This window comes from Thermobia domestica, chromosome 2 (genome assembly GCF_964235325.1).
Source record: "Thermobia domestica chromosome 2, izTheDome1.hap1.1, whole genome shotgun sequence".
NCBI lineage: Eukaryota > Metazoa > Arthropoda > Insecta > Zygentoma > Lepismatidae > Thermobia > Thermobia domestica.
Genome location: NC_137455.1, coordinates 311089439 through 311104476, shown reverse-complemented (window position 1 = coordinate 311104476; position 15038 = coordinate 311089439). Strand labels below are relative to the sequence as shown.

At 37.7% G+C, this 15038-nt stretch overlaps 1 protein-coding gene across 3 annotated transcripts in view; it reads left to right on the top strand.

Annotated features, from left to right (window-relative positions):
- Window positions 1-15038, top strand: part of LOC145678617 (uncharacterized) — a 75600-nt gene that overhangs the window by 33117 nt on the left and 27445 nt on the right. Inside the window, exon 4 of one of the 3 annotated variants that reach the window (XR_014130416.1) lies at window positions 8626-9004. The exons of the other annotated variants lie outside the window; for them this stretch is intronic. The gene's annotated coding sequence lies outside the window, so the exon portion shown is untranslated. Of the gene's footprint in view, window positions 1-8625; window positions 9005-15038 lie in introns of those variants that run through there. 3 annotated transcript variants of the gene reach the window in all.

Below are 15038 nucleotides of genomic sequence, written 5' to 3'. Positions count from 1 at the left end.
ATCCGGGAAAATTCCAAACTCCAATGACCTTTTGTTTTGATTCTGACATAGCATAAAATGTCTTTTGCTTCCAGCACATTCTTATCGATACCTTCCACATCAACTGTATTTCATAGACTGGTATCTTTTTGCGCCTATATTTACTTGTAATTGCCTATGTTATGATTCATGTTATTGTATTTCAAACAACTCACGGTGTATTGAAACGTGTTTTAGGCAAGTACGTATATTGTTCACACACAGACAGCAATCTTTATCCCCTGCAACATTCCCAGTGAATTGCATGTGAACACACATTTTGTACTCTTATTATAGAGGTGCATCCAGTGACTACATTCTGCGACACAATATGGTATACCTTTCATAATCTGTGTTCTTGCTGCCCCCCAATTTTTACCTTCTAGATCCGCCCCTGGGTGAATCCTCCGGAATGCCATATTTTCCATCGTGTTCAATGTGGATTACAACTATTCTTGCAGTACTACTTTTTCTTCCTCCATGTATTGAAAATCCCATCAGGGGAAAATCTTATGAAAACACTATCGTGCTGATGCGAGGTTAGCAAAGTCCCTAATTTATTGCGTAAACATGGACAAGAATACTGAAAACTAGAATCAAAAAGTAAAAGCACAAAGAAATCAATAACAATTCAAGGAAAATACAACCAAAGAACAAAAGCTGAAAGAAAGATCGTGAGAAAACATTGGGATATAAAAATCTATGTAACACTACTACAATTTAATTAGCGTAGAGTATTGCTGCATGTACTGGTGGAAAGAGTTGTGTAGGTTATGTACTCAATTTCATTTTGAGAATTTTAACAATGAATTATCCTAGCTTATTGTAGAAGAAATGTAAAATGTTAATAAAGACTGGCAAACTTAGCCTAGTCATGTTTAATTAACTTTTAATTTTTTTCTTCTTTTCGCTTAAAGAGAGAATATTTTATTGAGCGTGAAAGTGACGAATAGAAGGGAACAGGACTGCAGCCTCTCTCTTACCCTTTCTCTCGTTCACTCGCTGAGATCCAAGTGAACCTCACTTGGCGGAAATTAATGCTGTCAGGCAATTTAGTAGTAATTAAATTGCGGTTTAGAAATTTTTAATACGCGGTTTAGTGTTTAACCAGTGACTGATTCTGTAATGTACTGCCATAGCCTTCATGCTCATTTGAAATCGAATTTCGATACTGCATCCAATTAGCCACAGCGCCAATGTTATTTCGTCTATTAACAGTATCTGAGCTTTGGGGGGAATTAAATGAATGATAACTTGCTTCCGTGTGTTTTTCTGTTAGTTTTATTTACGAAATCCTTTCTTTGTATCGTACCCGTCAAAAGTTGTTTCCGTTCTGCAATTTTTGAAACACAACTTCAATTGTTTCTTCTACCGTTTTTCTTCGAATCCAAAAGACCATCGGATCTAAGATTCACTCTTATTGTTGTTCCAGTTTCTTCTAAGTACTACTTTCAGTCTAAGCCTCATAGATGTACAATCTTGTTTAAAAAATCTGTGCATCCACTTCGCTTTAAACAGTCCTGCATTTTTAGATTTGGTCCGAAACGCCTCTTGTCAGAACGCACACTCATTAAAAAATGTGTCTGGTTTGTGCCAAAATGTATCTTGCCGATAATCAGGTGTTATTAGTTAAGAAGTACTTTCATTTTAAGAATTTTCAAAACACCCCTTCTCAATTAATAAGCACGATTTCATTAGAAGGAATGAGGAAAGAGTACGCTATAAGCATGTAGCCTCTATATAGAAACATATAAAAATCCAATGATTTTCCAATACATACCTAAGTAGTATTAATTAGCATCAGAACTAAATAACCTGGTAACTATTGAATAATTAATTCTATTAACATGTACTAAACGTTTAAAAGGTTATTTATTTGAAATCTTTAATGACTTAACAAAATGTGAAGAAGTGACTATACGGCGTTGGATCGTTTTAAAATTTTACAAGCTATTGAAAAATGTTGAAAGTCATAGCTATTGAGTTTACCCTGTAAAAATACGTTAACAAGTTAAATACCAAATCACATTCCTATACAAAAATCAATCAATAAACAAATATATAAAAACAAGTGCAATAGAAAGGGAACATTCCTTCTCTGCCTTTTATGCCAGACTAGCAACAGCACGGGAAGTCATGTTTTGTGTGACTATGCGTACTGTGTCAGGAAGGGGCGTTCTGACACTTCAAGTGAGTGTAATTATCGACAGATAGAATTTGGTACATTGATCAAGGGGATGTTGTGGCATGAATTATGTAGCAAGACCTACTAGCACATCTAGGGGAAGTGGAAGGGGTAACAAAAATGAACGAAAACGACCTATATTAGTGTCGAATTCATAATTTTCTAGGTCGCTTAGATAGACAGGGACACTTCAGAGTCTTTAAGTCCATATTCAGCCATTATTAGCACCCTGAAGGGGAGGGGGGTGAAATGGTGATGTGAAAAAAAATATAAAAACAACCAACATCAGTCTCAAATCCTTAGATTTTGGGGTCAGAATGTGAATAGTTACACTTCAGATGTGTAAATTCAATGCCCCCATTGCCCTCATTGCCCCCATCGTGTAAATTCATTGCGATGCTATATGAGACTGGACCTACAGCAGAATATGGGATTCAAATCACATGGGATCACTCCTGGAATTTGACTCTGATCTCCCACATTAGAGCCGCGTACGCCATCCACAAAGCCACGAGGGATCTCGGTCGCTGAGACAAACAGTCACAATCCAGTTACTTTTAAAATTCCAAATTCAGTTCCCATCGATATGGTGGGTGACAAGGGCTGAAAAACAAAGCATCTAAGATGACCGATATTAGTACCGAATCCAACCGTCGATTACTGTGTTTTCACGATCGCTTAGTTGTTGGGTGTCAATCCTGATATCATTTAAGCCCAAGATTAGGTAAGTATGGGCATGTCGGCTGGCTGGGGAATTTACAAGGGAACACACCTAATGAGTTTCATGTCGTGATTTATTCTACTTTGTTCCTTATTTTATTACGGGGCAGCGGCAAAGGCGTTGTTCAAACATCTATGTTATATATATATCTTGCTAGGGATCTGTGGTTCGATTTCCGGCCAATTAAATTTGCGGTGAGCAACCTCGTATTCGTGAGTTTTCTCGAGGCACCCTCGTTTTCTTGCATCACATTCTCATTCCACCAATTCATCTACTCTCATTCACTTACCTTAATCACTCGTCTCCCTTAGCCTAAAGGGCATAGTCATGGGACGTTAAACTGAAAACTGAAACATTTATATATATGTGTGTGTATATGTTCAATCATAACTCCGGAACGCATGGAGTAATTTCAATCAAGCTTCGTAATTGTATGATTTACAATCTGAGAAAAATTGCTGTTCTTTAAGACATTCCTACTTCTACTAGGAGTCGTGGTACACAGGAGTGACGTAAGAATAATCATCAGTAGGCTTCGGATTTTTACGTCCCAAAAAATTCAAATTAGGATTTTAAAAAGTGCATTTTAGGATTTTATAGGTTTTTAAAAACACCGTTTAGGATTTTTAGCGTTATATTACTGAAAACGGAATATTACTACACTTTAAACACTTTGTTAGCTATTTCATACCTAAATGGTAACCTTAATTTAGTAAGCTTTATGCTAGCCAGTTTTCTGCGTAATAAAAGTAATAAAACTCTTCTTACCTTCGACTTTTTTTGATGGCTGAAATATAGTTGAACATATGTATGGCCTGTCGTACTATAGTAGTAGTAGTAGTAGTAGTTTTTGTCAGTTTTCTTATATTTGAAATTTTATACAACACCACAAATATCACTTCACTTTTTTAACGATACACTGAGGAAATACGAATGTTCAAATATTGTTTTTCCGGCACATTACATGTTTTCTATAGCTCAAAAAGTGGTCACTTCACTCTCTGTAATGGCACTGAACAACAAAATATTTGGCAAGATTTTCTGTTCTGAACTTTCTCCTGTCGTCTGACAAAATTCTCTTGAATGCAGAAAAACTGCGTTCCACATCACACGATGTAAGAGGCGCATATTTCATACTGGCTAATTCCTCGGGATTCCATAGCAAATTTTCTTGGACATTGTCTTCACGAAGAATTTGGCCCACTAGTTGTATCTGTGTGAATTCAGGACTGCGTTTCAAAACCGCCTTCAACTTGTCCGCAATTTTTGTTCCAACTTCTTGAAGAATTTGAAGAACTTCTGTTAGTGGAAGAGACTTCTCCAATTCAGTGATGGCTTGAGGCAGATGAGAAAAATTGACTTTAATGTAACTTAGTTGTTGTACAGCAAACTGTGACTTCAGTGCTTTTTTTGCAGACGTGATTGAAGCGGCTTCAACGCTGTGGTAGCAGTGGTTTGTTTCTAAGCATATCCTTGAAGGTAGCCACTCAGTTAGGAGCTTTCAAGAAAACATTCTTTACAGATGAAATTATGTCGTTGACGATTGACTACGCGTTTGAAAGTATTTTTCAAGTTAAAAATAACTATAAAGAATCATTTAGGACGTTATAGTTTTTAAAAGCTAATTTAGGATTTTTTAGGTTCTAACCCCCCAATTAGGACATTTTAGGTCCTATAAAACTAATATAGTTCTACTTATAGCAACTTGAAATGTAAAGAAAACACGAATTTTTTGCATTCACTGTACAGGAATAAAATAGGTTCGAACCTAAGAATCCGGAGCCTAATCATCAGCAAGAAACGTTGAGCCACCGTTTTGACATTTGTCGTGTAACACACGGTGCTCATATTGAATGCACACCATAATTACTAACAATAAATTGTAAACTTTTCTTAATCAAGTAACGTTCGAATCATGTTTCTATCTTTTGTAGTTTGGAAGAAATAAATGTTTGAAATCTGTTCTTTCTTTTTGAATAACCCTGTATTAATATCAAATAAATAGTTTTCGGAGTCACTGATATCAATACCAACACTCCTCATGCCGTTAAGTCCAGTTCAGTCTCCAGTGTGGGTAAGATACATCTAGCATCCCCTATGAGAAGTTGGAACGGGTGACATGTTCAAATATTCGAAAAGACATATATTAGTATCGAATCCATGGTTTCCGAGGTACTGGAAAGGGCTGCCCGTTAACAGTGACTGTGGACTTTTATAATTTCACTTCGATTAAAGTTGATATTCTATGAGGATAGGGTGTTTCACAATTTATATCAAATGTAAAGCATCTTATGGATTATTATCATTACGCTTTCATTGAAATACGTATCCTACTGGGGAAGGGGATTCAAATATTTCCCATACACCTATTCTCCCCGTGCGAAGAACGGGTATTTCATCTAGTATATATGTTCCACAACTCTGGAAAGCCTGATGCAATTTTAGCCAAACCTGGCACACATATTACTTAGCCACTGACTAGAAAACAGACTTCCCTAGGATACCTAGTAGGAGTTGGAGGGGTGACATAAAAATAATCAATAAAGAGAAGACATATTACTTTTGAATTCATAGCTTTTTGAATCTGAGATGAATAGTGACATTTAAGATGTCGTTTAAGTCCATTTTTGGCTCTTAAAGCAACTCAGAGAGGGAGAAATTGCGAAAAAGACCGATACTAGTGTCAAATCCATAGTTTTCGGGGTCCCTAAGTTCATATGTGACAGTTTTGATGGCCTTAAAATTTAACTTCAACCCCATATTTGAGATAATAGGGGGTTGCTGAGCATCTCTGGAGGGGGAAAAATGTAAACATGTAAGAATAAAAGAAAACGACTGATAGTGTTGTCAGATCTTTGGGTTTTCGGGGGTCTCTAAGTTGCTTTGTGACAGTTTTGATGGCCTTTCCCATAGTGGAGGTAAAACCTCCTACAACACCCAGATGGAGTGGGAGAGGATAACATCGAAATGATCGAAAACAAATACTAGTGTCGAATTTATAGTTTTCGGAGTCGCTGAGATCAATAGTCACATATTAACCGTTAAATCCCAAGTTCAGCTTCTAACGATAATGGAGTTGTGAAGGGGCAAAGAATAAAATGTCTCAAATGACCCAGATTAGTATCGAATCTATTTACAGGGTCGCTGAACTGCTAGGTGACATCCCCAATGATATTTAAGCTCGAGTTTAAGCAAGAACGGGCATGTCATCCCCTAAGTGTATGCATGTATATTCTAGCGGATAACTGTGGAACTTACGGAGCATTTGCAACCAATGTTGGTAGGTAGTGATATCAATCGGCTCGGCTCGGTTCAACTGAGCCATCGGTTCGAGCTGGCTTGGTTGCGATGAGCCATCGACTTGGCTCAGGTGAGCCATTGGCTTGGTTTGGCTTGGTTTGTGTGAGCCATCGGCTCGACCCGGTTTGGCTCGGATCAGGTGAGCTATCGGCTCGGTTCGGCTCGACTTAGGTGAGCCATCGGCTCTAGCCGGCTCGATTGTAAATATCATTCAAAAAACTAATGAAGTAATAGTACAAATTTGTGAAAGTTTGAGTACGCCTACAACTATTATTGTTAAGGTCGTGTAAGAGCATCTATGTACTTTTTTTTTTAAAAAGGCATCCTTTGTGTTTATCTAAAGACTTGCTTTGTTTTATTACTTCCATCTATTAATCAATACTGGAAAAATATTTCTCAGCGCACTTGTAGCTTTTCTTTGTTGTTAATCAGGACGATGTTGCGCCCAACCTGCTCGGCTCGGCTCGGCTCGGTTCACCTGAGTCATCGGCTCGAGCCGGCTCGGTTCGGCTCGGCTCAGGTGAGGCATCGGCTCGATTCGGTTTGGTTCACGTGAGCCATCGGCTCGGTACGGCTCGTCTCAGTTGATTCGTCGTCTCGGTTCGGCTCAGCTCAGGTGAGCCATCGACTCAAGCCGGCTCAGTTGCGATGAGCCATCAGCTCGCTTCGGCTCAGATCAAGTGAGCCATCAACTCCAGCCGGCTCGGTTGGCGTGAGCCGATGGCTCGGCTCGGCTCGGTGGTGACTGAGCCGTGAGCCGAGCCGTTGACAACACTATTGCTAGGCATATGATTTACAATCTGGAAAAGATAAAGTGGGAGTTGGAAGAAATGGCATGTAAAGATAATCCAAAATGACCGATGTTAACTATTACAATTCATAGCTTTCAGGATCGCTGATATTAAAAGTGATGCTTCCAATGTTGTTTAATTCAAAGTTCAGTCTCATCGACAGAGAAGGAGAGAGAAGAAGGTTTTTTTTAAAAAAATGTCAAAATTGACTGAGATTTATCGAATTCATAGTTTTGAGAGTCGAGAGAATGGCTGACCCATTTGAAATGACTTTTGAAATATAGTTACTACCTACTTTAAGCTGGGCTTTTTAATAATGTAAATATGATTAAAGGACACATTATGTGGGGGTAGAATTTTTCAAAATATATGCCAAAAATAGAGTATCTTCTAAATATGTATCATTAAACTTTCACTGTAACACGTATTCTAAGCGGGAAGGAGATTCAAACATTTTCCATAAACCTATTTTTCCCGTGCGAAGATCGAGCATTTCAGCTATTGCTGTATATTGTGGAGGTAAGACATCCAAGTGGAGGGACACCCCATATAAAAATAATCTAAAGTCAATTATATTAGTGTGCAATCAATAAGGAAAGGGTCAAAAATAAAATGTACTAAATGAGTAAGATAGTGTTGAATATATAGGTCTGAAATGACTTTTACAATGTAGTTAGTACTCACCTCAAGCTGTTCTTTTTAATAATATCTATTTGATTAAAGGCGTATGGGGGATAGGAGGTTTCAAAATTTCTGCCAAATGTTGATTTGATACTTTTAAAAGGAGCAAACGTTTGTTACTTTTTTCTATCCTAATAAGTACAACCCTGAACTTTTTTTGAATGAAATGTGTCATAACTAAAAGTATTTTTTATTGTGTTTGTCATGATGATAATGATATTTTTGGAAATGTATTTTTTTCTTCATAAAATTATGTCTCATATACATGTAAAATGAAATGAAATTTTGAGTTTTACGTCCCACGGTTATGCCGGTGAGGCTAAAGGAGACGGTGATAATGAGTAATGAATGAAATGGTGGAATGAAGAAAGTGGGAGGAAACGGGAGAACCCCGAGAAAACCCACGCACACGGTGTTTGTCATATACATGTAGTTATGCTATAAAATGGAAATTAGTGACCCTGGAGTTACAAAATTATCAGTAGGGTCAAGATACCGAATATCGAATAGTTTCCCAATATTGGATACTGAGAAATATTCCATGTAATGTGCTGGAGCCTAGCTGCCGTTATCGTTACTGCACACCTATCGGTGGGCCATTAGATGCGTAAGTTACTATATCTCTCGCAACATGTTTATTTGTGTGGTGAAATGTTTTGTGATTTTGATCTTGTGAAATATTTCTAACACTGCAGTTTATTGCATTATGTCGCCCATCAAGGTAACCTAATCATATTCATACTATAATTATAATATAGACTAAGAAGAGTAGTTTTAAATTACATGTTGTTTTGGTAGTTCCTTTGTTTACGTGATGTTTATAATTGAAAGTTACCACACGACCTGCGTTGTATAGTACAGAGCTTCCAAATATCGGATATCAGATATGAGGGAACAGTATTACTGATGTCATTCTTCGATTATTACAGATGACAGAAATCCTAGATAGAAGAAGTGGGACATTTAGGATATGCTCCAGGCTGTTGCTGCAACGCAGATCCTATGAGCAAGCGTTCTTAAAAAAAGAAAAAAAAACGAAATAAAAATAAAAAGCAAGAAAAAGAAAAAAGAAAAAGAATTATAGATGAAACATCTTCAGACGGTTCATTAAGTTCTCTTCTCTTAACCGATACGGAAGATAGTACAGATGACGAATGTGTGTTTTGTTCACAGCCGTATAAACTTGACAAATGTGGTGAACGATGGATACAATGTATCCATTGTCTTAAATGGGCACACGAGCTATGTGTATTCCACTGATCCAAAAACGTGGAAATCCTTTATTTGTGATTTTTGTCAGTAATTTAACTTCTTTGTACATCCTACTACAGATGAGTAGAACAAAGTTTAGTTACAAATAAATCTATATTATTAGAAAGTAGCCTCTTTTGTTGGACAACGTTTAACTACTAGATAATCTACATATTTAGAAAGTTGTCTTGTAAAGAAAGTTCTTGCGGTTTTTGTTACTTCTGTTTTCAAAGATGTATTTTCAACTCGCTCTACCTATTCGTTGTATTGGTTTTGTTTTAAAATACTTTTTCAGAACTTCAAAGGTAGCATGGACAAGAGGCAAATTCGCACGATTTTCTTGTTCCAGTTCAAGCTAGGCCGAAAAGCTGTCCAGACAGCTCGTGATATTAACGATGCGTTTGGCCCAGGAACTACTAACGAACGTATTGTTCCGACACCACTTAACTGTCGGGATAGAAACGAGAGGCACCTAAGAGGTGCGGGATAACAATACCAAATTTATAGCAATAAAGCAATACTAAATGGGGGCGACTCCACCACTAGTCTTAGGCGACTAGAACCACGAGCAAAATTAGACAAGGTAATGAATATGAATTTAGTGTTAAAATAGTTTTAAAATAACCAATGTATTTTCATTGAAAATTGGTAGCAATAAGGGCGTTAAGGAATAGAAGGCAAACAAAGGAATAGCAACTAATTTTGAACAGTCTCACCCTAATCCGAAGTAGTTCCAATCTTCTCCCTCTTACTCATAGGTGATGTTTAGGCGCTGTCCTCGAAGTTCCAGTGACTTGCAGGTTGAGTTGTCTTGATGAAGACCATGTTGAATACTTGTCCGACAATCAACCATGGCATTGAATGCCGGACCCCAAAGCAGAGAGACTCCGATGTGTCTCGCGTCGTGGTTGAGATTCAAAAGCCCAGATCGTGCTCTCTCAATTGCTTTTGACCTGACTGTCCCTCTGACGTCAGAATGAGATGATGGTGACACCACAGAGTTTCCTGAGCGTGGTCAATTACCCAAAACTGACATTGGCCAAGTCCATGTTTCTACATGTCGTCGACTCAACACAAAGTTCTCAAACTTGCTCCTAAGATTGCTAACGTTGTCAGGTAAAGGAACTAAAAAGAGACTCACCTGAGTCAAAGTATTTACATCTGTATTTATTACTTACTTGTTGTAACATCGTGTCGTGGGTAAACGAACGAAACGGACAATGTCTTACAGTAGCCTGACTATGATGGGCCAATGAGGTCGAACCAATTGAGAGAAGCAATTGATCTAACAAAGCAAATTAAAAGCGTCGCGTGTGAGACTGTGTGGTAGGCAAAAGGTAATAGGAAGTTGCTACCAGTGTTTATTAAAAATTACAAGTACAAAGACTTCCTCAATAACAGCAAAGCAATAGCTTTGAATGTAAAGTCAGCTAGCGACGTAGAACAGAATATTGGTGTTAATAACATCAGGCAGTGAACTCTTGAAGGCTGCTTGGCTTCCATTGATGGCTGGTTGAATTATCACATGAAATAAAGATGTCCTAGCTTGTCCTGATTTTATATCCCGTAACAGTATGGTACACTAATAGTTCAAGAAATTCCGCAGCGGGAACGAGAGCCTGAAAGATGACGAGCGCAGTGGTCGGCCTTACTCTGTTGACAACGACCAACTGAGAGCCTTAGTCGAAGCCAATCCACGCACAAGTGTTCCAGAGCTTGCTGAAGACTTGGATGTAACACCTATGACAATTTTACAATTTTCAACCACCTGCAAGAGATTGGGAAGTAAAAAAAAAAAAAAAAAAAAAAAAAAAAAAGTGCCGCACGAATTGACCGAAAATCATCGAAATCGTCGTCTGGAGTTGTCGTCTTCTCTTCTTCTGCTGAACGAGAATTACCCGTTTCTCGACAGGATTGTGACGTGTGATGAGAATTGGATCCTTTACGACAATTGGCGACATTCGGCGCAGTGGTTGGACGTCGGCGAAGCTCCTCATCAGTTCCCGAAGCCGAAACTCCACCCACAAAAGATCATGGTGACTATTTGATGATCTGTAGCCGGTCGGTCTCATCCATCACAGATTCCTGAATCCGAACGAAACAATTACAGCAGAGAAGTACTGCCAACAAATCGACGAAATGCACCAGAAGCTTCGACGTATGTGCCCGGCATTAGTCAACAGAAAGGGACCAATCATGCTCCACGACAACGGTCTTCCGCATGTTGCACAACAGACGCTGCAAAAGTTGAATACATTGGGCTACGAAACTCTGTCTCATCCACCATACTCGCCGGACCCCTCGCCCACCGACTACCACTTTTTCAAGCATCTGGACAACGTCCTCCGCGAGAAATGTTTCAAAGCTGAGACGATACCGAAGCGACCTTCAACGACTTTGTCGCGTCCAGAACTCCAGCATTCTATGCTACCGGGATTAACATACTTGTTTCTCGTTGTCAAAAGTGTATTGACTGTCATGGTTTTTATTTCGATTAATAAAGGTTTGTTTGAACTGAGATATGCTTTTTTGAAACTGAAGATTGAAAACCGCAAGAACTTTCTTTACAGTCTGATAGTTAAAACTAAATCTACATGTTGAAAACGTTTACGACTTTCTAGAACAATGTTTAGTTAAGATAAATTGACATGCTCATATTTAGAAAGTAGACTATTTTGTAGAACAACGTTTAGTTAATTCTACGTCTTGCAACTTTCCGTTTTGTACATGTTTACACTATGTAATATAACTATAATAGTGGACAGTCTTCTCCAATTGTGGTTTTCCTTAAATCTTTCTCGTTTAATTTCCGTCCGAATTAAGACCCCTTACTATCCGATGTTGGGCAACCTTTTTCCGAACTGAGAAAAATGCTACTTTGTACCAAAGTGTATATATATCTTTTTTTAAAAAATTTTCCTTATTGCTTCTACACTTTCAAGTTATAAGCTACAAAGATAACAGAATGTTCAGAAGAGGCTATATCAATGAAATATCTGTTGGTAAAGTTTTTATTCCTTTTTTTCAAACAGTATTTGATATTCGGTACCTTTCCTATAGTAATAAAATTAATTATGTACGGTTTGGGAGTCTAGCTTTATAATTTAAATTGTAATATAGCGGGCTTTATTATTATTATTATTATTATTATTATTATTATTATTATTATTATTATTATTATTATTATTATTATTATTATGTACTAGATTCACCTTCAGATAAATGAGTAGCACAAATCTATCGTCAAGTATTTGTCCCTGAATGTGTTATTCTATAGCTGAGAATTGAGCACTTAAATGTACTGCTTATCTGCAACAACGTCTGCATTGCTGGTTTAATTCTACGACATATTTGTTTACTAATGTTACCAGGCAGCAATGGTGTGTTTCCAACTACATGTTTTGGGCGGATTCGCATGTGTTACTTGAAGTCGGTGTCTTATTCTAGAACATCCAGTGGGAGGAATAAAATAACCATATATAAGAATATTCATCGATTCTAAATTTTTCCATGCGAGAAATTATTTTCAAAAAAACAGTGTAAACTCTTTTACAGTTAGCTGCTTATGTATTTCTTAAAGAACTTTGAGTTGTCAATGTTTTTGCTGTCCGCATTGTCCATTAACGATTCTTACAAATCTCCTGGCTCATGACACTTCCTTACAGGTTACCTCATGGGCGTCGTTTAGTGGAAGCTGATAAGAAATTGATCCATGAGTTTGATATATATAATTAACTAACAGAATGCCCGTTCTTCGCACTGGGAGAATATGTTTCATTTTGGACAGAAAGGGCATATATGTTGGAAGTTTCCTAGAGACCAGTCTGATGTTTCAAGAGTTATTAAGTATCATAGTCACTTTCTTTATATATACAGGGTGGTCCAAGAGTGGAAACACCCAAATAAAATCCAAATCGTTCAGAATTGAGAAAAAGAAAAAGTGATGATAATACACAAGTGGAAAAATCTTTTGAGACATATGGCAACATTGGCCGCCATCTTGAAATGCCTGGAACTTTTTTTTTTTTAAATAGGAACCCTATCGTGTGATATATCAAATGGGACTGACATTTTCCCAGGTATCCAGTGATGAAGTGTTTTTGGCACTACGACCAACCATTGCAAAGTTTTAACCGATTTTCTGCACTTACCTGGAGATAACACTGCGAGAATATGTGTGGGCCAGTGACCAATAGCAATTATTTAATGTGCCCTCCCTCCTGAGCACTCGTTAAATGTAACCACTGCTACAATTACCCTCCTCAGTATGTCCTCAGAAATGCACACGTGTCAATAATCCTGCGTTGAAGGTGGTTAATGTCCCTGAACTTGGTAGCATACACAACGGACTTTACGTAGCCTCACACACACACACACACACAAATCCAATGGAGTGAGGTCTGGGGAATGCGGGAGCCAATCCACAGGTCCTCACTGGCCTATCCTCGTCCGTCCGAGAAAAGTACGTCATATGCGAATCGAGGATTTTCTCTGACTTGTTCCGCGGTCCACTCACAGAATTTTGGATCATCCTCGATTAGATGTTGGAGCAGTATCTTGTATGGGTGCCACTTATGCACATATACGATTTGCAGGATGGGCGTACTTGATTACACCATATTCTTGGGCTAGGCGACGGGTACTGCGGGTGACACTTCTCGCGAATGATGCCAACACAGCAGTAGATGCAGCTTCGTCCGTCGCTGTGCAAGGCCTGCATGATTTTGGTTTGTTTTCCACCGACCCGGTTTCCTTAAATTTCATTATAACTTTCCATACTACACTACGGAAGATAGGTTCCTGTTATGAGTGACGAGCGTTGAAATCGTCTGCGATCTGTCTGGTGCTGCGCTCTCCTGAGATCAATACGATCTCTATCCGCGCATCTATTGTTAGTGCCATTCCGTGTTACACCACCTGAAACAAAAGAAAATCGGTTAAAACTTCACAACGGTTGGTCGTAGAGCAAAAACATTTCTCCACTGGATTCCTGGAAAAGATTCGGTCCTATTTGAAGTATCACACGATAGGGTTCCCATTTTAAAAAGTTCCCGCCATTTCAAGATAGGGACCGATGGTGCCACATTTCTCAAAAGATTTCCTCTCTCCTCTATTATCATTATTTTTTTATTTTTTTTCCAATTCTGAAAGGTTTTTATTTTATTTGGGTGTTTCCACACTTTTGGAACACCATGTATACTAATGAAACACGTGAAACTCCACTCCTATGTGTAGAAAATCTTATTAGCGTGAAATGAAAAAGAATTGTCCAAAGATTAGACGTAATATCATGCGATAAATCTCATGGAGCTGATGAAAATGACATGGTTGAAGGTACACTGTTATACATAGTTTTCAAGGAAATCAGCAAAAAAGATTTTTTTTTTTTATAATTGATACTATACGAGAATCAGAGTAGCATCATTTCAGGATTTGCTAGAGGAGAGGGAGATGGTCCACTCACATAAGAATTTCACTTTTTTAATGGTTTGGTATACAATATATTAAATGAACATGTTTTTTTTTTAAAAAACAAAACTTAGGTAGCAATTGTCTCTCCTGGTCCCCGGTCCCTCCACATGACGCCCATGGGGAACGAATTCTTTTATTATGGTAATACTAAGATGTCAGTATCCAAAATGGTTAATGAGTTTTAATGCAAAATTATAATTAACAATTTTATTTCAGTGATAACAAAAAGTATTCAACAACAGTAAAAAAACATTCAACAATAAGAAAAAGTACTCAACAAAATAAAATTTCAGCAATTACGAAAATAAAAATGATCAACAAAATAACAGAAATCAACACTTTAAGAAAAATCAATAATAAGAAAACATAAAAAATGTGAAGCAAATAAAAACTCAACAATAAGAAAAATTAATGGTAAGAAAATGTATTCAACAATGAACGAAACAAATAATGATAAACATAATTCAAAACTGAGAAAGAGAAGTCGACAATGAGAGAAAGTGAGAGAGAAAGCAAAGACTATTTTCAAGGGATGGCCAATTCCGGAATTTTTACTTTCCAGAATTCGGAAAGTAAAATTCTAAACATTCTGGAATTCGTAAAATTACGGATGTTGTAA